Source organism: Gopherus flavomarginatus, chromosome 1 (genome assembly GCF_025201925.1).
Source record: "Gopherus flavomarginatus isolate rGopFla2 chromosome 1, rGopFla2.mat.asm, whole genome shotgun sequence".
NCBI classification, from domain to species: domain Eukaryota; kingdom Metazoa; phylum Chordata; order Testudines; family Testudinidae; genus Gopherus; species Gopherus flavomarginatus.
The window spans coordinates 17,116,496-17,144,194 of record NC_066617.1 but is presented as its reverse complement, the minus strand read 5'-3'; the positions used below and the strand labels follow the sequence as shown (position 1 = coordinate 17,144,194).

Below are 27,699 nucleotides of genomic sequence, written 5' to 3'. Positions count from 1 at the left end.
CTGACCTCGGGCAACTCACTTACCTGTGCCGTGCCTCTGATTCCCTATCAGGAGTGGGAAGAAAAATGAGACTCACCTTACAGACATTACTTTCAGATTTTCAAAGGAAAAATGTGATGTTAGTGCTAAGGTTAATGCATCAGACCTTTACAGCATGGTGCCCTTCTAAATAAGGCACAAATTTGCTGGAGAATCCAATCACTTCTTACTGAAACAAATTGCTCTTAACTATTGCCATCTTGTGGCATCTGTGACCTGTTACTCATTCCTTTCTCTGCTAATGGTGTTAGTGAGGATCAGAAATGTACACAGGCAATTTTATAATGAAATGTAAATGAATTAGAAATGCTGACAGAAGAGCCATTAGCATAAATCCAATCAAAGGGCTTTGTTTAACTTGTTAAAAATGACTAAATATTTAGCGACTGTGGGTGGATGAGGTGGTTTTGCTTACATTCAGTAAGTATGAGACTCAAAACTACCTCTGATACCATAAATGACAGAACCTATTAGCAATTTTCTCTCCTGATCTTTGCCACCTTTGGCCTATAATATACTATCACACCATTGCATATACAAGGGAACAGCCTCTAAACTATCATTGCTTCTAATAATAGTCAAATCACACAGCAATGAAACATAGAAATTCAGACGTCATAGGAAAATGCAACACACTCTGGATATTGCAGGTGGATTCTCAGCAGTGGGTGAGTGTGCAAATGATGGACCAAATCCTACTTACTTTACTCATCTGAATAATCTCATCAGCTCCACATCTTCAGCTGGAGTAAATTAGAAAAGTTCCATTGACATCAATATATGATACTGATTTACACTAGCTGAGAATCTAGCCCATTATCTTCAATGGAATTCATTCACAAGTAAGTGCTACTCAGAAGGGAAAGATGGCCCAGTTGTTAGGGCACTAACTTAGGTTCTTTGCTCAGCCACAGACTCCTGTGACTTGGGCAAGTCAGTTAGGCCGTGTCTAACCACAAAAGTTACATTGCTTTAACTGTACCATATGAGAGGGGATTAAGTCACAAGAAACACTTACACTGGTATAGTCACACTCCTAGCTGACATAGTTGCATCTGTACAAAAACTGTGTGTCAACTATATCTAAGCCTCGGTACCCAAGTTCCCCATCTGTAAAATGGGGACAGTAGCACCGCCCAATCTCACAGTGGTGTTGTGAGAATAAATCCATTAATAAGGTTGTGAGGTGTTCAGATATTTTCATAATGGAGCCATACAAGTATATCTAAAGATCTAGATAATGAGATAAACAAGATTTGGCCCCAACAGCTGTAATATATAAACCTGTAAGCAGGGTATGAATGAGCTCTCCCCTGACATCAAGTGGTGAACTGTGGAAAAAGGCTTCAGAAGCTGTTCTCGTTTGCATGCACACCCCTCCTCTGCCTAGGTGCTCAGCGTGATGGGATTAGTTGCCCAAATGATCATTTGTGGCTGGTGTTGGATCCCCAGTCTCCTTGTTTTTGGGGGAGGAGTAATAAAGGGTTGTGTGAAACAAGGGCAGCAGAACTCTACCTGGCATACCCCAATGGAGGGACTCATCATCAACTGAATGGCACTTGTTAGGCAGGGCACATGGGTTCCAAAGCTCAATGACTTAAGAGAAGAAGGTGATAAACATGTGAGCCTTTGGTGTAGGTCCTGTTTAAGGGTTTTAGACAGAGTTTGATTCTTTCTTTCTCTGTAAAAGAGCTAATTTAGAGTCAATTGAAAATCTTATTACATACTATAGACCAGAAATCACTGAACTTAGGTCTATATATTAGACCTACTTTGATATCTTTATTGTAAGAGACTACCCAGTGTACACCAGCAGTGAGGCTCTCCCACTAATAGCTGAAATCACTGAGGGCTGTGTTGAGTATGTGTGTGAGGGAGCCTGAAGGTGTCTTGGTGAGTGGCCAGCCACTGGTGGAGAGAGCCAGAACAGAGCCCCGCAGAGGCACGGCAATCAGCTGTTGGGTGAGTTCCCAAGCAGTGGAGTGTGCAAGGTGTCTCCTTACCCTTGCCCCTCCACACAGGGTGGGAGATGAACTCTGATGATGAACCTCTGAACTTTGGGGCTGCAGTGGCCAAGGACAGCAACTGTGAGTGGGATGCAGAGATGGGACGGACACATTAAAGGGACTTTTGAGTTGCTGGACTTAATACCCTGAGGGGAAAAGGACACTGTCCAACTTACTTGGGGGTGAGTCTTTTGCTCATGGTTTCTGTTTATGAGTCCTAGTTGTGATGTTTTTCCAAACTGATGCTGAGTTAATTCCCTCCTTTTATTAAACATTTTTGCTACACTCAGACTCTGTGCTTGTAAGTGGGAAAGTTTTGCCTCTTAGAGGCACCCAGAGGGTGGTGTATAATTGTCCCAGGTCACTGGGTGAGGGCTCGAGCTTGTTTTGTGTTGTATTGCTGAAAATGAACCCCTAGATACTGAATCCGGCCCTTGTTGCCGCTGGCTCCACCTGGTAGAAGGGTTACAAACCAAACAGTGGGCTGAAGATAGAGGGCTGGAGTCTGACATCAGTTGCACCAGTGTTGCATCCCTGTGATTCTATTGACTTTACTCTTGCTTCACACCACTACAAGTGAGAAGAGAATCAGGCTTAGACCAGTAGCTTTTGTTTGAAATGCCATTATTGTCCTCAGAGCACTAGCGTTGTTTCAGTGTTGATCTTTCACTCAATATTTTGTTTATGGAGGGTGAGGAGGGGTGGTTGGGGGTTTTTTTGGATGGGGTGTAATTGTGTGTCTGGAAATCTGAGTGGCCAGACTCATGGTGAGAGCTGTGCAAATAGTGAAATTTTTGTTTTGTTGGACATTTTGAAAAACTGGGGAGGGGTGTCAACCTGAAAACTTTTTTGAAAATTTCAGCAAGACAAAAAGTTAAAAAATGTGGTTTGTATCAAATGAAACACTGAGTAGTTGTTTTTTAAGAAATAACATTTTAAATTGAAGTAAACTGAAAAAACTCAAAATGTTTCATGTAAAGGAAGCCAAAACAAAACATTTAGGGTTTTGTTTTGTTTTTCTGGCATTGTTCTAGGTTTTTTCTACCAAAACAATTTGGTGAAATCAACATGAATTCTCGAAATGTTCTAGTCAATCTAAATCTGAAAAAAAAAAAAATTGGGGGGGGGGAAGTGTCAGACAAAAAACTTGGCATTGCTCCACTAGCAGTGACTGCAGCAATGAAGGCTGCATAACAGTTTCTATTCAAATCTCCTGTCTTTACAAATTATCAGCTCCCCACAACATTCACCTTTGCTCCTTGGTCTCTGGTCTGCTAGATGGTGACTTTTGTTAGCTTAAGTTAGAGGAAATACTCTCATTCACATGAACCTCCACCATGCTTCCTATTCAAAAATCAACAGCATTCTGACCATTTTATATTCCTGTAGACTAGAGTTAGCTCATGTATGGCTACAGAGCTGCAAACATGGGGCTAAATTCTACACCCAGTAGGGCTGGTCTAGGAGCAGGTCAAAGTATCCTTACAGCTAGCTTAGCCGGCTTCCTGGAGACGCCCCTTTTGAAGCCATTGATATAGAGCAGGGTTGGTGCGTGTGGCCAGGGGAATGGAATTCTGACTAGAAGTGGGTGAAATTTGTTGTGCAAATAGATTGATAGCCAAAAGATGCGGATTCAAGTGGACCCAAACTATTTGCAAATTCAGGTCAAATTTGGCAAATAGTTTTGGGGGGGGAAAAAGAATTTCAAAAATATCAGAACAGTTGTTTCAGAAATGCAGAAACAAGATGCTTCAACTTTTCATTTTGGAAAGATGTTTTTTCTTTCAGAATTTACCTACATTTTATTTAAAAAGAAAATTAAACACATTTTTAAAGCCCCAAAATGAAACTGAAACATTTTGTTTCAGGTTGATCCTAAGTGATTTTTTCAGGCTTTTGGTAGGATCACCAAATTGAAAAAAAAAATCAGTTATTTGCCCAGCCTTAGTTGTGACCTTCATCCAATTCCTAGCTGCCAGCATGGCCCATGGACAGCTAGACATAAGACAGAGCAGCCTTGAGGCTGTATTCTATGCAAGGGACTGGACTGGCACTCAGCGAACCTGAAATCAGGAGAATGCATGCAGCACACCATGGTCATTCCCTAGGACAAGTCTACACTTAAAATGCTGCATCACCACAGCTGTAGTGACAGATTAGTCACTGAGCCAACAGGCCCATGCCAGGGGCCCCGGCCAATTGGCAGACCCCCAAAAAATGGGTGCCCTGCTCCACCTGGCACTCCTGCCAGGGAGCTGGGTCAGGCATGGGGGCTTGCCCCTCTCTCTCTCCATCTCCATCTACCTGGTACTCCTGCCAGAGAGCAGGGGAAGTCCCTGCACCCTGACCCCACTCCCCTGAAGGAGCACTGTGTGAGTGGGGGAAGCCCCTGTGCCCTGACCCAGCTCCCCGGCAGGAGGGCTGGAGGAGAGGGGGGGACTTCAGGTGGAAGGGGGGGAGGGGCCCCCACTTGTTCTGGCCCCACAAACCCCTAATCTTCCTCTGCACAGCCGCATCACTATATCACTTTAATGAAAACTCTCTAAGGCCATGTCTACATCTAAAATTTTGCAGCGCTGGTTGTTACAGCTGTATTAGTACAGCTGTATAGGGCCAGCGCTGCAGAGTGGCCACACTTACAGCAACCAGCGCTGCAAGTGGTGTTAGATGTGGCCACACTGCAGCGCTGTTGGGCGGCTTCAAGGGGTTTCGGGGAACGCGAGAGCAAACCGGGAAAGGAGACCAGCTTCGCCGCGGTTTGCTCTCGCGTTCCGCGAACCACCCTGCAAACCGCAGGGAAGGAGACCTGCTTGCTCGGGTTCGGGGAACGTGAGAGCAAACCGGGAAAGGAGACCAGCTTCGCCGCGGTTTGCTCTCGCGTTCCGCGAACCACCCTGCAAACCGCAGGGAAGGAGACCTGCTTGCTCGGGTTCGGGGAACGCGAGAGCAAACCGGGAAAGGAGACCAGCTTCGCCGCGGTTTGCTCTCGCGTTCCGCGAACCACCCTGCAAACCGCAGGGAAGGAGACCTGCTTGCTCGGGTTCGGGGAACGCGAGAGCAAACCGGGAAAGGAGACCAGCTTCGCCGCGGTTTGCTCTCGCGTTCCGCGAACCACCGTGCAAACCGCAGGGAAGGAGACCTGCTTGTTCGGGGAACGCGAGAGCAAACGGCGGCGAAGCTGGTCTCCTTCCCCGGTTTGCTCTCGCGTTCCCCGAACCGCCGAGCAAGCAGGTCTCCTTCCCTGCGGTTTGCAGGGTGGTTCGCGGAACGCGAGAGCAAACCGCGGCGAAGCTGGTCTCCTTCCCCGGTTTGCTCTCGCGTTCCCGGAACCACCCTGCAAACCGCAGGGAAGGAGACCTGCTTGCTCGGGGTTCGGGGAACGCGAGAGCAAGCCGGGGAAGGAGACCAGCTTGATTACCAGAGGCTTCCTCAGGTATGCTGGGATACCTGCTTATTCCACGGAGGTCAAGAAAAGCGCTGGTAAGTGTCTATACTTGATTACCAGCGCTGGATCACCAGCGCTGGATCCTCTATACCCGAGACAAAATGGGAGTACGGCCAGCGCTGCAAACAGGGAGTTGCAGCGCTGGTGGTGCCCTGCAGATGTGTACACCTCCTAAGTTGCAGCGCTGTAACTCCCTCACCAGCGCTGCAACTTTCTGATGTAGACAAGCCCTAAGATGACATCAGAGAGCTCTCCTGTCAGCTATGTCGGTGGGAGAAATTCTGCCAACAGCATAGAGCTGTCTAAATGGGGGCGGGGGGGGGCGGAATTAGGTTGATATAACTACATCGCTCAGCGATATGGATTTTCATACACTTGAGCAACGCAGTGATACCGATCTACGTCTGTAGTGCAGACCAGAGCCTGGAATCTGTAAACAGATTTTAATGAGCAGGATGTATAGAATGGGGGTGGGGGGCAGGGCAGAGCAGGGCCAGAGGTGAAAGTAAGCGGGTATGGGCCAGTATGGAGGACTGGTAAGAAAAGGAGACTGCCTGAGGGAGGGAGTTAGGAGTGGTTTCTGGCATCCTTGTTAATTTCACTCACAGTAGCTGGGGGGATTGGGGAGGGTGTGTTTGACCGTGGCAGGGGCAGTCCTTGTCTGCCCCTGGGATGAGGGCATCTTGTCTCCAATACTAATATACACAACAAATACAGGCATTTGGCTGCACAGCTTAAATCCAGAGCTAATAAAAGCAGGTGGAAGGGGAAAACTCACTGTCACATTAGTTTCTTGTCTCCTCCCTCCCCTTCTCCAGCCAGGCTGCAGGAAAGGCTCTTCATTCCTCCTCGTCCCCAGCAGGGGTTCTCCTCTAGGCTCTAGCTTGCAGTAGGGACACTGGCTGAGAGGCCTGCTGTTGCTGCCTGCATAAGAACAGTTTAAACTCAGCTGTTCCCTGCGCAGTTCAGCTCCCAGGGTTAGAAGACGTTTCTGCCATCCGTGTTAATTTCACTCCCAGTTGTTGGTGGTGGGGAGGAGGGGGAGGGTGTGTGTGACCATGGCAGGGGCAGTTCTTTTCTGCCCCTGGGATGAGGGGAATCTCCTATACACAAAAAACACAATCAAAATCAGGAACCATTTCCAAGTTCAAATCTATCCCATTCTCTTCCCAGCAGAGGATCATGGTTGTGATGTCCAAACTGCTTGCAAATCCTCTTTGAAATGTTACTGAACTGCACAGGGAACAGCTGAGTTTAAACTGTTCTTATGCAGGAGGCAGGCTTCTCCCTCCCTCAGTCAGTCTCCCTGCTGCAAGCTAGAGGGAAGCCCCTGCAGCTGCTGCTCAGTGCCAGGCAGGGAGAAAGCACAGAGCCTAGTGTCGGCAGCCTGGCTGGAGGAGGAGGGAGGACATGGAGAAAAATGTGACAGTGAGTTTTCATTTTTTCAGGCTTATTCCAATAGTAAAGTTTTATTACAGACAGTACTGGTAGTAGTAATAGTAGCTTTATTTTCTCTGTCTATGTCATGCAATGGGAGGGATCCATGAAGTACGTAGGAGAGGTGGGTTGCTTGCGATTGGACCATATGGGTAAGTAATGTAAATTACTTTCACCCCTGCCCAAACCCCAGGGCTCCCAGCCACCTCTGCAGCTGGTAGCCCCAGAAGTGATTTAAAGGGCCCAGCTCCTAGCTTCAGCTGAATCCCTGAGCTCTTTAAATCCTGATTTAAAAGCCCTGGGATTTAAAGGCCCCACCTCTTCTGATAGAGGCCACGCCTCTTCCAGTTGAGGCCCCTCCCCCCTGCAGGACTCTGGAGTACCGGCAAGTCCTTTAAGTTACTTTCACCCCTGGGCAGGGGGGAATGTTGTCTCTCAAAGAACGAGTCATGACGATTTGAACATGTGAGAATGAGCATGCCCAGTAGAAATTTGACTTCCAAGAGGAAAATTAAGCTATTAGCTGCACACATGGGACCAAGTTTTTTAGCCCATGTAACTGGGCTCCTCGGTAGCGGGCCAGAGGGGGGCATCTTTAGCCCAGGCTGTAGCGTGCCTGCCAAGCCATCCCACGAGGTCACTAATGCTGAAGGAACCCAGCATGCCCCCATCACAGAGCCAGAGGATGTGTGCAGCAGTGAGGCAGCCCAGGACCCAAACCAGTGGAGGCTGCTGAATCAGCACTTCCTCTAGCTGCCTTGGCCATGGCCCCTTCCTGGCCAGCAATGTCTGCTCCTTGAGCAGGTATTGCTCCCTTAGCAGATGGGAGGCTGTGGCCATTTTCTGCAGCTGCAGCCTTCTCCCCTTTCCCATCCCAGTAGCCTCTACTCTGGAAAATGGCTCCATCAGCATAACACTGCGGAGGAGTCCCGTAGTTATAATGAGCAGAGTCTAGACCAGCTGCACCCAGCTGTCAACTCAAGAGAAGCTTTTTTTAACTGAGAGCTCACCTGGACCAGAAAATCAGGCGGTGCTCATTGTGGCTTGGACTCTGCCTCCAGTATTAGAGACAAAAAATGCTACACCAGGTCAGACCAGCGATCACTCAATCTGGCCAGCACTAGATGCTGCAAAGGAAGGTGGAGATTCCCCACAGCAGACAATTATGCAGTGACAGGCCTAGGTTCCAGCATAAGGAAATGCTCAGAACTTGATAATGAAAGAGGAAGGGGTTCCAGATGTGGGCAAAGTGCAGGAAGAAAGACTTTGAGCCCAGCAATGAGAGAGAGTAGGAAAGAGACAATGGGGGTACAGTGCGCTTTTCTGTTTTTCATGTGACTGTTAGTGCTGGTGAAAGGTGGCCTTAAAGAATGAGATCCACTCCATATCCACAGAACACACAGCCCAATACAGCCTCTCTACGTTGGCCTATCTGTATCCTTCTAGCTTTTCCTGAATGAAGGCCACCTTTGGGGTGGAGGGTGGTTCATACCTGGCAATGGTATCCATAATATTGGCCTGAGTCCAGTTTCAAGTAGGTCAGTACCAATGGCCTGTGTGAAACGAATTTGGTGCACTACTATCCGATTGTAATAGCCTTTGGTCACCACCAATCTGGGTGGAATTGGAACCAGCTACAGCCTGCATACCAGAGAGAATCCAATGAAGTCCATACAGTGCAACTCACAGGAATGGCCACACTGGGTCAGACCAATGGTACATCTAGCTCAGTATCCTGTCTCTGACAGTGAGCAGTACTAGAGCTTCAGGTGGATTGTACAGGGCAGTTGCAGCGATCCATCCCTGTCTTTGCTGCCTGCTTCTGGCAGTCAGAGGTTTACGTTAGCCCTGAGCATGCGGTTGCATCCCTGACTATCTTGGCTAATAGCCATTGATGAACCTATCCTCCATGAACTTACTTAGTTCTTTTTTGGACCCTGTTATCCATTTGGCCATCCCAACATCCCTTGGCAAGCCCACAGATTAATTATGCATTGTGTGAAAAAGTACTGTCTCTTGTTTGTACTAAACCTGTTGTCTATTAATGTCATTGGGTGACCTCTGCTTTTTGTATTATTGGAATGGGTGAATAACTCTTTTCTGTTCATTGTTTCCCACACCATTCATGATTTTATAAACCTATCATATCCCTCCCTTAACCATCTCTTTTCTAAGCTGACAAGCCCTAAACTTTTTAGTCTAACCTCATATGAAGCCATTCCATACACTCAGTCATCTCTGTTGCTCTCCTCTGAACCTTTTCCAGTTCACTATATCCTTTTTGAAATGGGGCAACCAGAACTGGACACAGTTTTCAAGGTGCAGTCTCAGCTCTGGCAGTGGGGTGGGCAGGGGTAGGGGGGGCACAACCCTCAAAAGTTTGGGGACCACTGATTACAGGGGTAAGGGGGGCACAACCCACAAAAGTTTGGGGACCACTGAGCTAGATGGAGTATTGCATGCTGGGACCTATCCTCTCCATGGGTCACATGTCTCCATTGAACAATGTTTTATGCACATCAGGGGCTCCTGGAAAGTTACTAATGTTGTCCTCAGTTTGCCAATGCTTGTTTCTCCAAAAACTAGATGGACTGACAGATAGGACATGAGAATTTTTGTGTTCATAGAGACCAGACTTCAGCAAAATTACTGTGGCAAAAGTTTGGCAGCGACTTAGTCCCTACAATGAAAGGAAAAATGTGCCTGTACTTAATAGCAGTACACATGGAAATAATTGCATTTAGAATTATAGATTATTAGGGACCTCAGAAGATCATCTAGTCCAACCCCCTGCTCAAAGCATGACCAATCCCCAAATGGCCCCCTCAAGGATTGAACTCACAACCCTGGATTTAGCAGGCCAATGCTCAAACCACTGAGCTATACTGCTCTCTTACATACAATGGAACTGCCCCACATTTAATAAGTAAGGCCACTTAGACCACACTCTTCAGCTTCAGATCTCAAAGCATCGTGCAGAGGGGGGTTTGTATCCTTGTGCCCATTTCCCAGATAAGGTAGTGGATCTACAGAGGTGAAGGGCCAAATTTTCCCAAGAGGCCTCTAATTTTGGGTGCCCAACTTGGCACCTAGAACCTGAGTTTCTTTGCGGTTTCGAGCACCTGCAGCTCCCACTGACTTCAGTAACACCGCACCATTGACCAGAAAGCCTCTTTAAGCAGTCTCAAGTTAGGCACCCAAAATTAGAGGCCACTTCTGACAATTTAGGTTTAAGTGACTTCTTGCCCAACCTGATACACCAAGGCAGGGCAGTGGCAGAGGTGGGAACAGAACCCAGCTCTCCTGATTTGTAGGCCTGTGCTCTGAAGATAAAAGATAGAAAGGTGAATTTTGTCCCTGTGCAGCGAACCAGTATGAGTTCTCACCTCTGTGTCACGCAAGTCCTATTTGAGGGTAAAAAGGGATTTAAGTGGTGCATAGGCCTGGTGCTGGGCCCCTGCAGAGTAATCACCCTATGTGCATAGCTAAACTTAAGGGCAGAAGTTACTAAAATCAGGAGCTACTGCTGTGGGTTTGGCACCAATAAAAAAATCCTGGACTGAGAGTTACTAAAATGATATGCCAAAAAAATTATCTGAAGCAGGTGGTTCCAACTTGCAGGAACTCAGTTTATATTCTCAAATGACTCGCTAGAAGCTGTGCACAATGCAGGCCAGGCAGATGTTTTAGCGACTGCCAGCTGCTGGAATACGATAGCCTGCTCAGTTCCACAGCGGAGATCCTAATTCAGGAAATTAGGGCTTAGGGTGAATCCCAAGAGAGTTAAGCCCACGTATCGGGTATCTACAGATCTGGCGACAATGATTATGCACCCTTTTTCGAAACAAAGGGGGATGGTGGAGGTGCAGTAACTCTGGTAGAAGGTGAGGCTTTAGGACTATTCAAATTCCAGATGCAGAGAGAATGTTGGTACAGAAAAAATATAGCGTGTTCTGGCTGCATTCGATGAAAAATGAGACTGATGTCAGTGGGGCAACTGATTAAAAACATACAAATCAAAGCTTCCATCTTACCTGTTTGCAAAGCAGCAATCAATGCCATTTAGGAAATAAAGGTCAAATCTACAACACAAATTTTTGCCTGCATGCCTGTGTTGGTCAGGGATGTGAGGAGGTGTGATCCCTGACCAACAGAGCCAGCAAAAGTCCCTGGCGTAGTTACAGTTATACTGGCGAGACTACACTTTTGCAAGTATAAGCTGCATTCACAGGAGGAGTGCATTGTTGGTACAGCACACTAGTGCTCCTAGTGTAGACCTGGCCAAAGTCTTTTGGATTGGAATCTATGTTCCGGGTATTGTAGCATTTCAAAGAGAAAACCAATGAAAGAGCAACAATGGTTAATATTCAGTATCACAAAAATGCTCTAGTCACTTGTAAAGGGAGAGGGACAGAGTATCTGGTAGATAAAGAGTTATAAGTGAGAGTAGTCCCCCAGATCTGAGATGGAAGCTAAATCCTGGCTTAATTTATACCAGAAGAACTATGTCAGTTGGGGGTATGATTTTTTTTTAAACTGACATAATTACGCTGGTATAAGCCCTAGTGCAGATGCAATAATATCTCTTTTTGCTGGTATCGTTTATTTTGTTTTGGAAACTGGTATAAGCTATACTGGCAAAATAACCTTTTCCAGCATAAGGTGTGCCTGGCTATACTAGGAGGATTTGTCAGTATAGCTACACTAGCTACTTTAGACAAGGCATAAGGCTTGAAACTCATGGGGATGGTAGTTTGGAGGGCATTGCAATTAGGGGGATAGCTCAGTGATTTGAACATTGGCCTGCTTAAATCCAGGGTTGTGAGTTCAATCCTTGAGGGGGCCATTTAGGGATCTAGGGCAGAAATCTGTCTGGGGATTGGTCCTGTTTTGAGCAGGGGGTTGGACTAGATGACCTCCTGAGGTCCCTTCCAACACTGATATTCTATGACTTTTGGTTTAAAAAGGAATTGTATTTTTTTTACATGCTCCAGAGACTGTGGTAATGAGTACATTGCATATATCAAACAAAGTCCATGGAATGTTCTGAAAATCAGGAAGAACATCTTAACTTGAATTCAGAGACAGGTAGAAAACCAATGAAAATGACGGGGGAGGGGGGGCCAGGACTCACATGCTGCAGTGAGAATAGCCTGGTCACGCCAAAAAAGTAATCTGAGCACTGGATTTACTGCTGTCCTTAGAACTGAAATGTTACGCACATGTTTAAGTACTTTGATGAATTGGGACTTAAACGGGTAATATGGTTTTTCTACCATCTTCTCCAAAATGTGACTTGCAATTTTTTTTTTAGAAATTGCGTAAGGAATAAACAGAAAATAATTTTTTTTTAAGGTTTGGGTTTTTTATTCTATTTTTAAAAAACACTGAGGAAACTTTAAGTCAGTCGTGTAAATAAGATATAAGTTTCAAACATAACTAGAATGCTGTAGTTATGTTTGAAAGCTGGAAACTAGAATATCTAAATGTCAGAAGCTGTAGAAATCCTCATGTAAATTGCTTTTTAAACTCCAACTTCCAATTTTGTTTAAAAGTTAAACTTTTTAAAATAAACGTCACTATGTTTTCATGAAAAGTGACCCCTTTCCCAAAATTTGGGGTCTTGTGAGTTGTTTTCTTTAGGGGGAGAAATTGGTGATCTAGTCAGGTATTTTTGATGGCATCTTGTTTATTTACAAAGAATGTGCAAACCCCTGTTTCCCTGAATACTAACCGAGACAGTTTGTTCACAATTCCACAGTGGCATAACTACAATGATGCAAGTGGTGCAGTTGCACCAGGGCCCATGAGGTTATGGGAGCCCAACCATTGAGGCTGCCATTGCCAGGGGACAGTGGAACCTGCTGGTCCCCCATGGCACGGGGGCAGCTGGAATGGTGGGCCACTCAGGCACAGGACAACCCAAGGCTTTGGGTATAAGCAGCCAATAAGCATGTGTGGAGAAGACGGGGATGTTTGAGGGTTCAAGAAGGGTATCTGAAAGTAGGAGATGTGACCACCTTAGAGATAGAGAGCAAGGTAAAAGCAGTGGCCCCTTTGCATGGGGCAGGGAGTGGAGAGAACTGCGTGGGCTGGCTTGGAGCTGTTGAGGGTGGGGGTTGGAGCAGAGCTCAGGGTGCTCTAGATCAGAGCTGGGGGAATGGGGGAGTGGGAAGAGCAGGAGGAGGCTAAGGGGGGATCTGTGGGAAGGCAAATGAAGGAAGTGGGGGGAAGAGGAAGGGAACTAAGTGCCTGGAGGGGTGATTTGACTGGGGCTGGAATGAAGGAGGCTGGCTGGAGGAGGGTGGAGGGGGAGTGAGAGTAAGGGGGACTGGAAGGGAGCGAGGTGGGTTGGAGGAAGCTAGGATGGGTGGGGGCAGCTGATGCAACTCTATCAAGCTATAAGCTAGGCAGCTGCTCAGGGCAGCAGATTTCTAGCCAGCTGCACCCTTTGTCGTGGCACTGTGACCCCATGCACCAGGTTGCAATGCCACTCATTCAGACTGGTCAGCCACTCCCTCTTTCAGTCATGATGGAGAGGTAGGCAGGCCAAATTTGAGTAGCATGGCGGATGGCACACTGAAGTGTTGCTGAGGCTGGCAGATTGCTGTTAGCTGGCTCTGGGACTGGATAGGGGCTATAGAGGAGCTGATTTCAAACTCAGGAAGGGAACCTCTTACCTTTTCTTGTATCAGGATCTGCGTGGGCCTTGTTACACCACTCCAATTTCAAGCCCTCTTCTGGCCAGCATTTAACCCAAAAGCGCTCTGCTTTTCCCTCAGGGTCATACTACTAATGCTGCTGTGTCTGTCTGATGCTTCCTTGTGTGGGTTTGCAGTGTTTCTGGCTGCATCTTCACACACACAGCTCCCTCAAACAATGCCCAGAAAACCCCCTCCACCTACATACCTGAGTTTCTGACTGGCCCTCTATGGCCTGTGTTCCAGGCTGTGGCTCCTGTAGTTTCAACTGTCTATTCCACAAAGAAGTTTGTTTGTTTCTTATATTATCCTGAATGAAGGGCTACAATGACATCCACCAGCTTCAACAAAGCTTAACCCAGCTCCCAGAATAACAAAAGTTGTGTGTGTTGGGGTGGAGGGTCTGGGGGGTGGATGTCACCTGGGAATTGTAAGACATTGGATAAGTGGGGTCAGGATTTCACCCAGTTTTTTATAATCCTGCAATCACATCTTTGCAATCTGAGCCTCCAGAGAGCCCCCACTAGAGCCAATGGGATCTGTGCTGGTTCAGAGGCCGGCCCATTTGGATGCAGTTGCAGGATTGGGACAAAATATGCATTTACTACAGACTTTCCCCATATTGTATTTCTAGGAATGGAAGTGGGGAAGCTATTGAACAGGGCACAGTAGCATTACCCAACTGATTAGGGCAGGAAATTGGGAGGGGAGGGAGAAATACCAGACCAAACAGCTGCCCCCTCTTGAAAACAGGACCATGTAAGAACAATTGAACATGTGAGAAAGATCACAAGTGAAGGAACTTGCATCTAGAGGCTGGAACTTCAAACTTCATGCCCACCATCCTGGAGGAATTGTGGGGAAGAACCCCACCTCCTGAATCACCCACACAGGTTCCTATGGCATGCTGGGTTTTCTCTGGCACTCCCTCACTGAAGCCCTGACCCTGGCTAACTTTCTTGTGAGATCCAACAGGATCCGTGCAAAGTTGTGTGGCCACAAGCCATTATTAAACCAGTGGGATGAGTGGGGAAATAAATACATAAAAGCGAAGAAGTGAATAGTCTATTGTTTTCAGCCTATCCAAACACAGGACAAAAGGCCTAAAGTGAGGCTCACAGCAGGACTAGCAAAGGAGAAAGACAGAAGTTATGTGGGATACATTCACATGGACACGGTGAAATGCCAGAATTTTAGTTTCGGGGATTGGCATTACTTTGATCTAGTATTGCACTAGCACCTGGAGGCATCATCCAATTGGCACTGTGTAAACACAGAATGAGCAATGAGCCTTGTGCTAAGGACTTCACAGTCTAAACACACAAGAAGTGAGATGGAGTATTATTGTTCCCATTTACAGATTGGGAACTAAGGGACAGAGAGAAGTGACTTATCCAGCAAGTCAGTGCCTGACCCAGGAATAGAACCTAAGTCCCTGTCTAATGTCCTGTCTGCTGGCCCTTATACCATTAAGGGATTAAACACTCCCATGTTGATGGATTTCATTTGATGAACTACAGAGAATGTTGAGGCACAGGAATAGCAGCAGTCTCCAGTAACAAAGGGGTTAAAATCATGTACAGTTAGTTTTGGTGGCAGGAGGGGGAGAAAGGAAAAATAGTCCAACATTTAGGGCTCTAACCTGGGACTTGAGACGCACGTTCAGTTTCCTCTCTGCTACAAACTTCCTCTGAGACCATGGGTCAATCACTTAATCTCTGTGCCTCAACTTTCCATCTGTAAACTAGGGATAGTAGCACTTCCCTACCTACAGGTGCTGTGAGGATAAATGCATTAAAAATGGATAGGTGCCCCGTTACCTCAGTAACGATGGCCACATAAATGCCTGAATCAGAGAGAGATCTATGTGGAATGGAAGTACATCTGGCTGCGAAATTAGGACAGTTGCAAGATATGCACTTTGCCTTCTCATCATTGCGTGTGTCTGTGTGTATGTCTCTGTGTGTAAGGGGGGAGGGGCAAAAGAGGGTAGCAGCACATTTGGATAAGTAAGCACAGCTTCCATAAGGGAAAATTGCACTCTGTACACTGTTACAATAATCTGGGGGAAACGTAATAAAACCGTGGATAACAGTGAGCTGGGTGAACATAGTTTACTTGGATTTTCATATGCTTTTGATAAAGTCCCTCAAAAAAATATTAAGTAAAGTAACTTATCATACAGTAAGGGCAAAGTCCTTAATGAGTGACAGAAAACAAAATCATAACAAACATCTGCTTGTCTGAGTAAAGAGAAGTAAATATTGAGCCATACCAGAGGTCAGTATTGGAATCATGGTTATTTACTACTATGTATTAATGATTTGCAGGAGGAAGTGGAAAGTGACTTATCGACAATAACATTTATTAGCAAGCACTAGGGAAGAGTGTGAGAAACCCCAGGGGCCATTTAAATTTATCAAGTATTTCAAAATGTCAATTGGGTTCAAAAATCCCATATTTTGAAAACTCTTTACTAACATATGAGGCTTTTTAACATATAAGGCCCCAGTCCTGCAAAAACTTGTGCTTAGAGTTATGCATATGTATGTTCATTTAAGTCAGTAGTCCTACTCTGCCTGTAAAGCTAAGCACATGAAGGTGTCTTTGCAGGATGAGGGCCTAATATATACTTCTTTATCACTTATCACCCCAACACAAGTTAAACTAGGACACCATCATAATTGCTTTCACGGTTTACAATTATGGTTCTAATCAGTTCTATTTTCTAGTTCTCCTATGTTAGCAGCCTGTTACAATGTATTAGTTACAAGCACTGCAGGAGGATGCTTATTTGTTTTGTTAGAAATAGATTCATTATTTTTCTTTAGTGATGAACAGAGTTACCTAACCAAAATTTGGGGGCTAAACTGACCAAGCAACATTGCTTAAATGTAACGTGGCTATGTATATACTCTTTGGCAAAAGCAATCTAACTGCTAATAATACTGAATCATCAGAGAAAGAGACGTAAGAAACTCAGTTTTTGCGGCTGTTTTAACATATAGCAAGGTTAAGGAGTGCTGCTGCATGCTTAGTAAGGTACACAGGAGACAGCCCTGCTTTGATGCAGCTTAGGAGCCATATAGCTCTTAAGGGTTGCAGTGGAGAGACATTGGCATTACAGAGGCATCTGGCCAAGTAGTCCAGATCATGGAATTTATACATGCTATGGCCAGGTTTTTTTGCAAGCCAGACAGTTCTGAAGTCCTTAAGAAAGAATTCCTTTAAAAAACCCTAGGGAATGCCACACAAAAAAGTATGTATTTCTAAGATTATACTTAGGAACTGTATGATAATGCAGGAAGCAGTTAAATTACACATGCAACCTTAATGCTGGCATTTCCTCACTGCCAGGAGTTTAACCATGCAGTCTTAGTGTTTTCTTGACACATTTTGTGTGGAATATTAGTGTCATTGGGTTTACTCACTACTGGTGCACCTCCTCATACAGTGGCACTGGAATTTTTAATAGTGGGCAGGGTGAATTTGATTTAAATCAAACTAGTCATGAAGACTCAATTTAATGGATTTCTACTTAAGTGCATTCCTGTTGGTTGTTATAACCTTAATACATATTCTTCACAATTCAGAGATAGATGTAGGTTTCATTTTTAGAAGGTACAAACTATACATTTTTAAATGATTTATTTTGAAAACTTTTCAGATTAGTTTTACAGCTATATCAGAAAATGCATGACTGTTTGCTTATTTCATTTACCAAAGGTAATTGAAGCAGATATTTATGAAATCATTTGGAGGTGAACTATCTCCAATTGAACAGGTTAATCATTAATATTTGGAGGATTTTATTGCCACGCTGTATTAGGAGGAGAACATCACCAGACAGACATTTAAATTGTTTTATTTAACTAAAACAACGTTATATATTCTGGATTTTTTTCTTCAACAGCAAACATATAATATTTTAACAAAACAAGCATATGAATTTTTGAATTTAGTTAAACATTCAAGATTTTTTAAAATCAGGTTTGTTTTTGTTAAAATTGTTTTTAACTCAAATAGTTAAACAAAATATTTTTTAAAAAATCACAAAAATTAAAATGACTATGTCAACCAGGTCAACATGAGAAACTTAAAATATTGGCTTCTGCAGCTAACTCAGTCGTCTTCACCTTCATTTTCCTGTTTGTTCATAATCTGGGAAAGAAAAACTTTCCTGCTTTTTCAGGTCCGAAACAGTTTCTCAATTTGGAATGAATTAGTCCAAAGGAAGAAAATATTCTTTTTACACCGGCAGAAAAGGCTACTGCTGGTAAAAGTGAGATTATCACTTCAACAATCTCTGAATCCAAGTGCTTAAGTGACTTCCACCAGTTCACTGGTGTGACTTTCTTTAAAACATCATAAGCAAACATATATTTCTTGAATGTTTCTTATTCCCAAACTGGGTCTCTTTTATGGCCTGCTTCCATTATAGGTTTTCCCTCCTTGTGAGAGAATAGAATGGTAAATCTCAAATCAATGAAGACAACACTCAGAAAGATCTCAAGACTTCTGGAATATGCTGCTCAAACAGTTTCACTTTTGTTTCTACTGCCTGTCTCTCTCTTCTCACATTTATCTCCAGACTTCTTCTCCTTGTCCAGATCTATTCTGCCCCCAACAATCTTCTACTCATTGAACTTTTTGAAACTTTTCACTTTTAGAGAGAGGTAAAGGATTGACTCTGTGTACACAAATTTGTAGAGGGACAATAGGGTTGAGGTCTCTGATTTCTCATCTCTATATATTATTTATTTAAACACATTTTTGCTATTAACAAGCATGTTATCTACGGAGACACAAATCCACAGTTTGAGAACTGCAAAACTAAGCATCTCTGATGGTATCTTCTAGACTTAGCACTGAGTCCCATTGGGTAGATAGAAATATTAACCTAAATAGTCTATACAGAAGCCCCTGGAACCCCATCAGATTGGGTCCCTAATCTATGAACTATTGGAACACATTTACAAAACTTTTCTTAAACATTACGTGAATATATTGTCTCATACTATAGAATTAGAATTTATAATCCTTATTCCATGATGAGAGCTCTTTGAGTTATAATGTATCTTAATTAAAACTATCTTTAGATAGGTGCTTTCCTCAAAAAACATTTTATCAAAAAATCCAATTTAAATAAAAAAATCTGATTTTTTTCATTTTTTTAAATAATTGCTTTTTATCCACCTTGATAGTGGGGGTGCTGAAAGCCAGGCCTCTTTCCTCATCTGTGCCCCCCTCAAGCACGGTCATGTCTGGGGTGGTGGGGGGGACCAGACAGGTATAATGGGGCTGAGGCTGGGGCCACAGCTGGGGGCTGGCACAGGGCTAGTAGTGGAGTTTCGACTGCAGGGCCAGCAGCAGAGCCCCAGATGTGGGGCCAGCAGCCAGGACCCTGCATGGAAGGGCCAGAAATGGAGCCCTGAGTGCAAGGCTGGGACCTTGTGTGTGGGGCCAGGAGCAGAGCCCAAGTACGGGGTCGGCAGCCCTGACCCCATGTGCAGGCCAGGAGCGGAGCCCCACATAAAACCTTGGGGTGGTGCAGCACCTCCCCATGTCCCTAGTTCCTGTGCCTATGTCCTCATAGCTGCATCTGGGGATCATTTCTGCCCAGTGTGATGCCCCCTTCCCTTGGACCACAGTCCATCTTGCTCTCTAGGAGTCACAATGACTCCTCGTCATGGCTTGGCCCTCCATCCAGATCACCGGACAGTTTTCCCCTTTCAGGGGAACAAAGTCTTACTAGACCCACTGGCTGGTGCTATCCCAGGCAGTCTTCCCAATTGAGTGGTGGGTATGGGAAACTAAGCCCACCCACTATTCCAGGTTCCACAATCAGCAGCTAAGGTCTGCACTGTCTCAGTCCTTATTACCATAGTCCTCAGCTTCTCACTATTTCACCGTCTGCAGCTAAGCTTCTCTGCAGAGAAGCAACACAAGAGGTTCTAGCAAACCAAATCTTTAACTTGGTCAGGGACCACTCTGACTGCACCAACCAGTTGCATTTCCTGGCATGTGCCCCTTATAAGAGGCCAGTTCTCTACACTCAGTCCTTGCAGACCTGCTGAGAATGTAGTGGGAGAAAAACATTAGTTGGAACAAGTGTGTAGAGAATCTGAAAGAAATCCCATGCACTGATGTGCTTTTCAAGGTTGTAAATATAGTCATAACACAATAGTTTCAGGCCTCACCAGCCACACTACAGACCCCATTGTTAGAGAGCCTGAACTGACTGAAACAACAAGGAGTCCTTGTGGCACCTTAGAGACTAACACATTTATTTGGGCATAAGCTTTCATGGGCTAGAACCCACTTCATCAGATGCATGGAGTGAAAATACAGTAGCAGCTATAAATACAAAGCACATGAAAAGATGTGATTTGCCTTACCGAGTGTGAGGTCAGTCTAATGAGACAATTCAATTACAGTAGGATACCAAGGGAGGAAAAATCACTTTTGTAGTGGTAATGAGAGTGGCCCATTTCAAACAATAGACAAGAAGGTGTGAGTAGCAGTAGGGGGAAATTATTGTGGGGGAAAATTAGGTTTAGGTTTTGTAATGACCCAACCGCTCCCAGTCTTTATTCAGGCCTAATTTGATGGTGTCCAGTTTGCAAATTAATTCCAGTTCTGCAGTTTCATGTTGGAGTCTGTTTTTGAAGTTTTTTTGTTGAAGAATTGCCACTTTTAGGTCTGTTATTGAGTGACCAGGGAGATTGAAGTGTTCTCCTACTGGTTTTTGAATGCTAGAATTAGAAATCACTGTGCTGCCTAGCAGCCTAAGTGTACTGTATTGCTGCGCTGTCATCCCCAAAAGAAGGAGGATCCCAGGGAGCAGTGTAACAGCGCTCGTCCCCACGCAGCTATCTCTGCCCTCTGCAGTTACCTTGAGATCTATGACTTTAGGAGGGGGAGATTTTACAAATTCATCCCTGGTGGGAAAATTCAGGGAAACTGCAAGTGGAAACTCCTCCAAAACCTGTATAGAGAGCACGCATCTCATCTAATTGTGATGGAGTGTTCACCCCATTTCACCTTTGAAGGAGTTCAGGTGGCTCAGAAGGGGTTAACTCCCCAGGTGCAGTGTACTAGGGTGAGACTTAGGCGTGACTGTCAAGCTCTAATTTAAGAGGGAGTCCATCTGGGCAGGAGAAGCTGGGGGCTTGTATAAAGCCAGGAAGTGAAAGCAGAAGAAGGCTGTCTTGTGGTGGTCTGCAGTCACTTTCTGGGGCTAGTGAAGCGAGGAGGAAACCTGGTGGGGAGAAAGCAAAGTGGAAACTCTGGGATCCTGATCCTGTGGGAAGGGTAAACCCAGAGGAGTGGTGGAGAAGGAAGGAAGTTTATCACAACTCTTGTGATATTTGGTGTTTGTCTTAAAGCCCAGCTCCCAGAGTCGTGGGTAAGGGGTCTAGGAGTCAAGGCCCCATATTTCATTGCCAGTCCCCCTGACCTGGGACCAGATTGAAGCCAGCACCCTTATGGAACAAACTGAGAATCTCAGCTTTCTTTCTTCCAAAGTAAGTTTCTAAGCCTCCTGCTTGTGGAGAAAAGCTTGAAGATTTGAGTACCAAAAAGACTCATATCAGAAGGCAAAGAAAAAGAACCCACAATTCTCTTCTCGCTTACATCAGCATATTGGAGTTACATCTGATTTTACACTGATATGAGAGGAGAATCAGGCCTATTATCTTAATAAAACATGGTGTGTCTGAAACATGTCAAGAGAACATACAATGTGGGCCAAATTCTGCCGTCTGTTACAACTGCACAACCCTACTGATTTATTTGGGGCATCCAGCGACTTGAGGCTGCAATGACAGTAGACTCCCTGAACAGTTACTGGGTGAACTACATTCCAGTCCAGAGGGCCATAACAAGCCTTACACCCCATGTAGGTCCTGTATTAAGTGGGACATAAGGAGCACAGAGAGGTTTGTGTGTGCTCCCTGAACTAGACAATGTCATCTATGTTCCTTATAGGTCTTTTGTTTTTTTAATAGATTTTTCAAATTTACACACAAGAGCTCTTTTAAAAAGAGAGATGACAGCAAGACTGCCTTAAAAGTGGCAGCAAGAACTCCTGGGTCTTGCACTGACTCACTTTTTGGCTTAGGGCAAGTACGTTGGAGAAAAAGGGTGTCATCAGGAGGAGGGAGAAAACTTGTTCACCTTAGCCTCCAATGATAGAACAAGAAACAATGGGCTTAAACTGCAGCAAGGGAGATTTAGGTTGGACATTAGGAAAAAGTTCCTAACTGTCAGGGTAGTTAAACACTGGAATAGATTGCCTAGGGAAGTTGTGGAATCTCCATCTCTGGAGACATTTAAGAGTAGGTTAGATAAATGTCTAGTAGGGATGGTCTAGACAGTATTTGGTCCTGCCATGAGGGCAGGGGACTGGACTCGATGACCTCTCGAGGTCCCTTCCAGTCCTAGAGTCTATGAGTCTATGAGATATTGTCAAGGAGTGGGAGTGCCCAAACTTTGATTTTGTTAATTAAAATAGCTGGTGGTAAGGGATTGGAGGGAGGCACTCTTATAAATGGTGATAGAGTTTTATACTGCCACCGAGGGAAAAAAGCCAGTAACAGAAGAAATGTTTGATTTGTAATAACCCATCAAAGAAATCTTAAAAAAATATGCAGCATGATATTCTATTCTATCTAGGTTCTTATGCCAGGGTGATCACCACAGTATCTGAGCACCTTATGGTCACATCATGCATCTGAAATGAAATTAAGAGCCCAATCCCACATTTGGGCTAAAACATACCCTAAAATCCCGCAACTATTGCTGAAGCAAGAAGTTCCACCGAATACTAGTTCAGTAAGCATGTCTACACCAGGTATAAAGAGTGTATTTTCAAAACACATTCAACAGGACAAGTAATATTTTAACATGCGTTAGCTGGTCAAAGTGAACCGTGTGATAAGGGGAAGCCTAGGCTACAACATGCTAATGTGTTAAAATACAATTTGCACAGTCTATGCTAGGATTTTAAAACGTGTTAGAGCTGGATGGCTTTTCCATCAGAAAATGCTGATTCGACAAAATCAAAACGTTTTGCTGGAACATATTGATTTCATTGAAATTTTCTATGGGAAATTAGCACAACATTTTGTTCTGACAAAACTGTTTAAACGTTTACATTGTATTATTGAATATAACATAAAAATCAAAATGATAAAGTTGAAACATTTTGACCAAATCAAAACAAACATTTTCCTAAAGCTGAAATATTTCAGAATATTTTGTTTCATGAAAAACTCCAAGATTTCTACTCTCTGTCTCAGTTTGGGATGAAACAAAAGGTTGAAATATTGTACTTTCCCATGGGACAGGAATTCCATTTTCAACCAGCCCTACATGTTATCTAAAACAACACCTCTTATCATACTGTTGGCAAACCCAGTAAGGCTTGTAGGTTCAGACCCTAAACTTAAGCATCATCTAAATTTCCTAGTGTAGACACAGACAAAAGCAGTTAAACACTTGGGGATGGACTGAGTCTTTCTGAGTGCTCAGTGAAACTAACCTCTCAAGCCTTGCTTTAGCTAGGAACATAGATTTAAAAGATTTTTTTAAATATCTTATAATCCTAGTGTAGACAAGCAAATTATAGTTTTAGTATGTTATCTGGATGAGATAAACTTTAGGTTTCTCCCTGAGGTTTACCTCTACTACTTAAGGTACTGAAACCCCAACTTCCATTGTCTACACTAGGATTTTAACACGTTAAAAATAAAAACTTCCCCCCCAATGCAGACATGGTCAAAGGTGGTATTAAAGTACCTACTGAAACACCAAACACCATTTTTATTTTTTCAGATTTGTACTTAAACACGCTCTTGCAGTATTTGCAATAGAAACACTGCCGCATGGGACCAGCCCACGCAAACCACATGAAAGCAAAAAAGTTACTGTAAACACCTGAAACTGACTCTAGTCTATCACAGTCCATATGTAAAATGTGAACAAATGTAAAGGATTAAAAGTAATATTTTTAAATTTTCTCTTGATGTTAATAATCTAATGTATTATTTGCAACAGAGATAGACTTATTTTAAGCAATGATTTTTAACTGAAATATTCCTATATTTTCCCTATATAGAGAGCTTGAAAAAAATGTTTCTGATACCTATTAGATCAAGAACTAAGCCTTATCATCAGGCTGAAATATAACCATGCAGAGCCATGCACCTCCCAAGCTACACTCCCTTATCCTCTGTCTCCTGATGGTCAGTCCACTGCTTGGGCCTCAAGACCAGGGGTTGGCAACCTTTCAGAAGTGCTGTGCTGAGTCTTCATTTATTCACTCTGATTTAAGGTTTTGCGTGCCAGTAATACATTTTTAGAAGGTCTTTTTCTATAAGTCTATAATATATAACTAAACTATTGTTGTATGTAAAGTAAATAAGGTTTTTAAAATGTTTAAGAAGCTTCATTTAAAATTAAATTAAAATGCAGAGCCCCCCGGACTGGTGGCCAGGCCCCGGGCAGTGTGAGTGTCACTGAAAATCAGCTCGCATGCCGCCTTCAGCATGTGTGCCATAGGTTGCCTACCCCTGCTCAAGACCCTGGGCTTCCAATTCCTGCTGCCTCACCACCCCCCACAACAAATCAGTTACCACCTGGAGAGTCCTCCAATCAATTTGTGTTAGCCCCCAAATACACAGTCCTCTTCTGGGGTGAGAAGTAAGGGCTTATGTTTCTCTTCTCCTGGACTAACCCCCACCCTGTCCTAAAACAGGAAGAAGCAGCTGAAGAGCAGTGAAGCCACATCCATCCTGAATAGGGTGACCAGATGTCCCAATTTTATAGGGACAGTCCTGATTTTTGGGTCGTTTTCTTCTGTAGGCTCCTATTACCCCCCACACTCTGGACCGATTTTTCATACTTGCTGTCTGGTCACCCTAATCCTGAAGACCAGCAGTAACAGGTCCCCTGCCAACATTACCCCACCATACAAAGGGCTCTTGGGTGGGCAGGCTTCCTACCAGGCCAGCAGAGGTGGTTCCAGATGGGGAGTCCACATTCATATCCTGCAAAACCCTCTGCTGGAATGGTGTTAGGGTTGCCAACCCGCCAGGGTTGTCCTGGAGGCTCCAAAAACTAAAGATTGTTTAATTAAAGATTATGCCATGTGATGAACCTCCAGGAATACATCCAACCAAAATTGTAAACCCTAAGTGGTGTTAGGACCAGCCTCCACTCTAGCCAAAACCCTCTGCTTGGTGGCAGCAGGAGCCAACCCCCACTAATGGAATAGTACCATCAACTACCTCCCCCACTATACAGAGACCTCTTTTGGGGTAGTAGAACCCATGCTCCAGCTAGTGACACACCTCCAAAAGGCTCTCTGCTCAAATGGGTAGGCAGCACATCCAAGACACCCTGTTGCTAACTGTACCACTAGAGCTGTCTCCCTGCAGATTTGTCACACTGTAAGTGGTATAAGCTAAACTGGAACAGATACTGGAAAAGAGTGCCCACACAGGTAGTAAAAGTGGTGTAATTATGTTGGTATGTTTCCCTGTGTAGACACAAGTCCATAGGAAGGCAGCACAGCACTAGTGACCCTCCATACCGGATTATCTGGGCACGGTAAGAGCTAGTTGTGTGGTGTTTGTTTTGTAAATGAAAGCTTAAATTCTGTAGATGTTAATGACATTTTCCAAGGAAAACCTACTTGGATTTTTTTCAAGCCCTATGTGTTAGTATGAACTAAAGATTTTTTTTACAAAGAGATTAATGTCCGAAGGGTGAATGATACTGTTCTCTCCCGAAAAAGAAGAGCATACTTTGAAACTGAAGTAGTTCAGACAGACAGTGATCTCAAAACTGTGCTACAAATCTTTCCAATAATTCGCTAAAGAGCATGCAAAACACAGTGCAGTTTGCACGCTCAGCCTCCCTGCATGCTTAGGATTCCCCACTCTCCCAGCTTCACACAAGAGGCCCACAGAAGTTTGCCTTTCAATCCCCCGCCGCGTGCAGGGCCGGCTTTAGGCCGATTCGCCTGATTCCCGGGAATCGGGCCCCACACCTAAGAGGGCCCCGCGCCTTAGGCGCCTTTTTAATTTTTTTACTTACCCTGGCTGCGGTCTGCTCCGGGGTCTTCCATGGCCCTGCTCCCCTGACCAAAGCACCGATGGGAGCGGGGCTGCCCCACAGCCCCGCTCGCCCAGTTGGAGCTCTGGCCGGAGTGCGGCAAGCCCCGCGGCCCCACTCTCCCAGCTGGAGCTCCGGCCGGAGCGTGGCAAGCCCTACCCTGCAGCCCCGCTCTCCCGGCTGGAGCTCTGGGCCCTTTAAATAGCCCCCAGAGCCCTGGGGTGGCGAGGGGCTCCGAGGGCTATTTGAAGAGCCGGGGCTCCAGCTGCCTCTGCCACCCCGGTCCTTTAAATAGCCGCCGGAGCCCCGCCGCCACCATGCATTCCCCAGGGCTCCCGCGGCTATTTAAAAGGTCCAGGGCGGGGTAGAAGCAGGGGAGACCAAGGCCCTTTAAATAGCCCCCAGAGCCCTGAAATAGCAGTGGACTTGGGGGCTATTTAAAGGGCCGGGGCTCCAGCTGCCTCTGCTGCACCCCCTGCCCTGCTCGCCAGACCCGCCCCCCCGCCTGCAGCCAGCTCTGCACCCCGTGCCCACAGTCAGCCCCTGCTAAACCCTCTGCCCTGTCTCCAGCCAACCCCTGCAGCCCTGCCCAAAGCCAGCCAGCCCCACACACATCCCTGCCTGCACCAGCCCCACACACATCCCTGCCTGCACCAGCCCTGCACTGTCTGCATCGCCGGCCCTGTCTCCAGCCAGCCCCTGCTGCACCCCCCTGCCTGAAGCCAGCTAGTCCTGCACTCCTCTGTCTGCAGCCCTGCCAACCCGCTGCACCCCCCCTGCGGCCCTGCATGAAGCCAGCCAGACCCGCACCCTTTGCGCTGCCTGCAGCCAGACCCTACCTCCAGTCAGCCCCTGCCCTGCCTCCAACCAGCCCCATGTCCACTGCTGCCCTGCAGTTCCCAGGGCAGTAACCATGCACACCCGCTTCAATGAGGGAGGCAGGGAGCAGCTGGTATCCACACATGTGCACGCTCCCAAAGAGTGGTGGGGGAACCCTCACATGTGAAACAGCAGTCATTAATAACCAATCAACAGCATATACGATGCAACATATAATTTATATAGCTATGGAAAGTAAATAATACATGGAAGAAATGAGCCTTTTTTTTTACTATTTTTTTTTTTTAGTCATCCCTGCCAGGGCCCGGCTGAAAATGTTTGAATTGGGCCCGGCACTGCCTAAAGCCGGCCCTGGCCGCGTGCATGGCTGAAGTAAGCGAATCGTGAATACTCCACTCCCCACTAGACGTGAGAAAACCAGTGAAGTTTACAATTCTCCCCACCACAGGGTTTACATCCACCCGTTCTCCTAGGGCGCTGCAGGGCCAGGGATCCTCAGGGTTGCACCCCAATTCCCCTCCAGGGTTGCAGCGCTGGGGATCCCCAGGGGGTTGCACCCCCGTTCCCTTCACGGGTTGCAGGGCCAGGGATAATCGGGGGATTGCACCCCAGCTCCCTTCGTGGGTTGCAGGGCTGGGGATCCCTGGGGGGGCTGCACCCCCCTTCCCTTCGCGGGTTGCAGGGCCGGGGATCCCCGGGGGGGTCACCCCCGTTCCCTTCGTGGGTTGCAGGGCCGGGGATCCCCGGGGGTTACACCCCCGTTCCCTTCGCGGGTTGCAGGGCCGGGGATCCCCGGGGGGGTCACCTCCATTCCCCTCGGGGGTTAGAGGCCTCCCGCGTTGCGGGCTCCTTCCCGCTCTAGCGCACTGAGTCTCGGCTCCTCTCGGCTCTTCCCTCCCCTTAAAGGGAGGTAGCTGCAGTTAAAGGCCTCTGGCCCCAGTGCGTGGCGGAGCCCGGGGAGGGCAGGGCCCGACAGGGGGCGGTGTGGGGTAGGGGGTTAACCCGCGTGCGGCGCGGAGCGGGTGGGGGGGGAGCAGAGATTAACCCCCCCGACTTGTGCCGCGTGGAGGGGGGTTAGCCCTCAGCCCGTGCCGCGCGGAGCCCCTTGGGG

At 45.9% G+C, this 27,699-nt stretch overlaps 1 long non-coding RNA gene across 1 annotated transcript in view; it reads right to left on the bottom strand.

Moving 5' to 3' along the window:
* Positions 1 to 27,596, bottom strand: part of LOC127043219 (uncharacterized) — a 39,067-nt gene extending 11,471 nt beyond the window's left edge. The window contains exons 1-2 of the long non-coding RNA XR_007772183.1: positions 27,394 to 27,596; positions 26,670 to 26,743 (exon numbers count right to left, since the gene is read on the bottom strand). This is a non-coding gene — a long non-coding RNA (uncharacterized LOC127043219). The remainder of the gene's footprint in view (positions 1 to 26,669; positions 26,744 to 27,393) is intronic.
* Between the last annotated feature and the right edge of the window lie 103 nt (positions 27,597 to 27,699).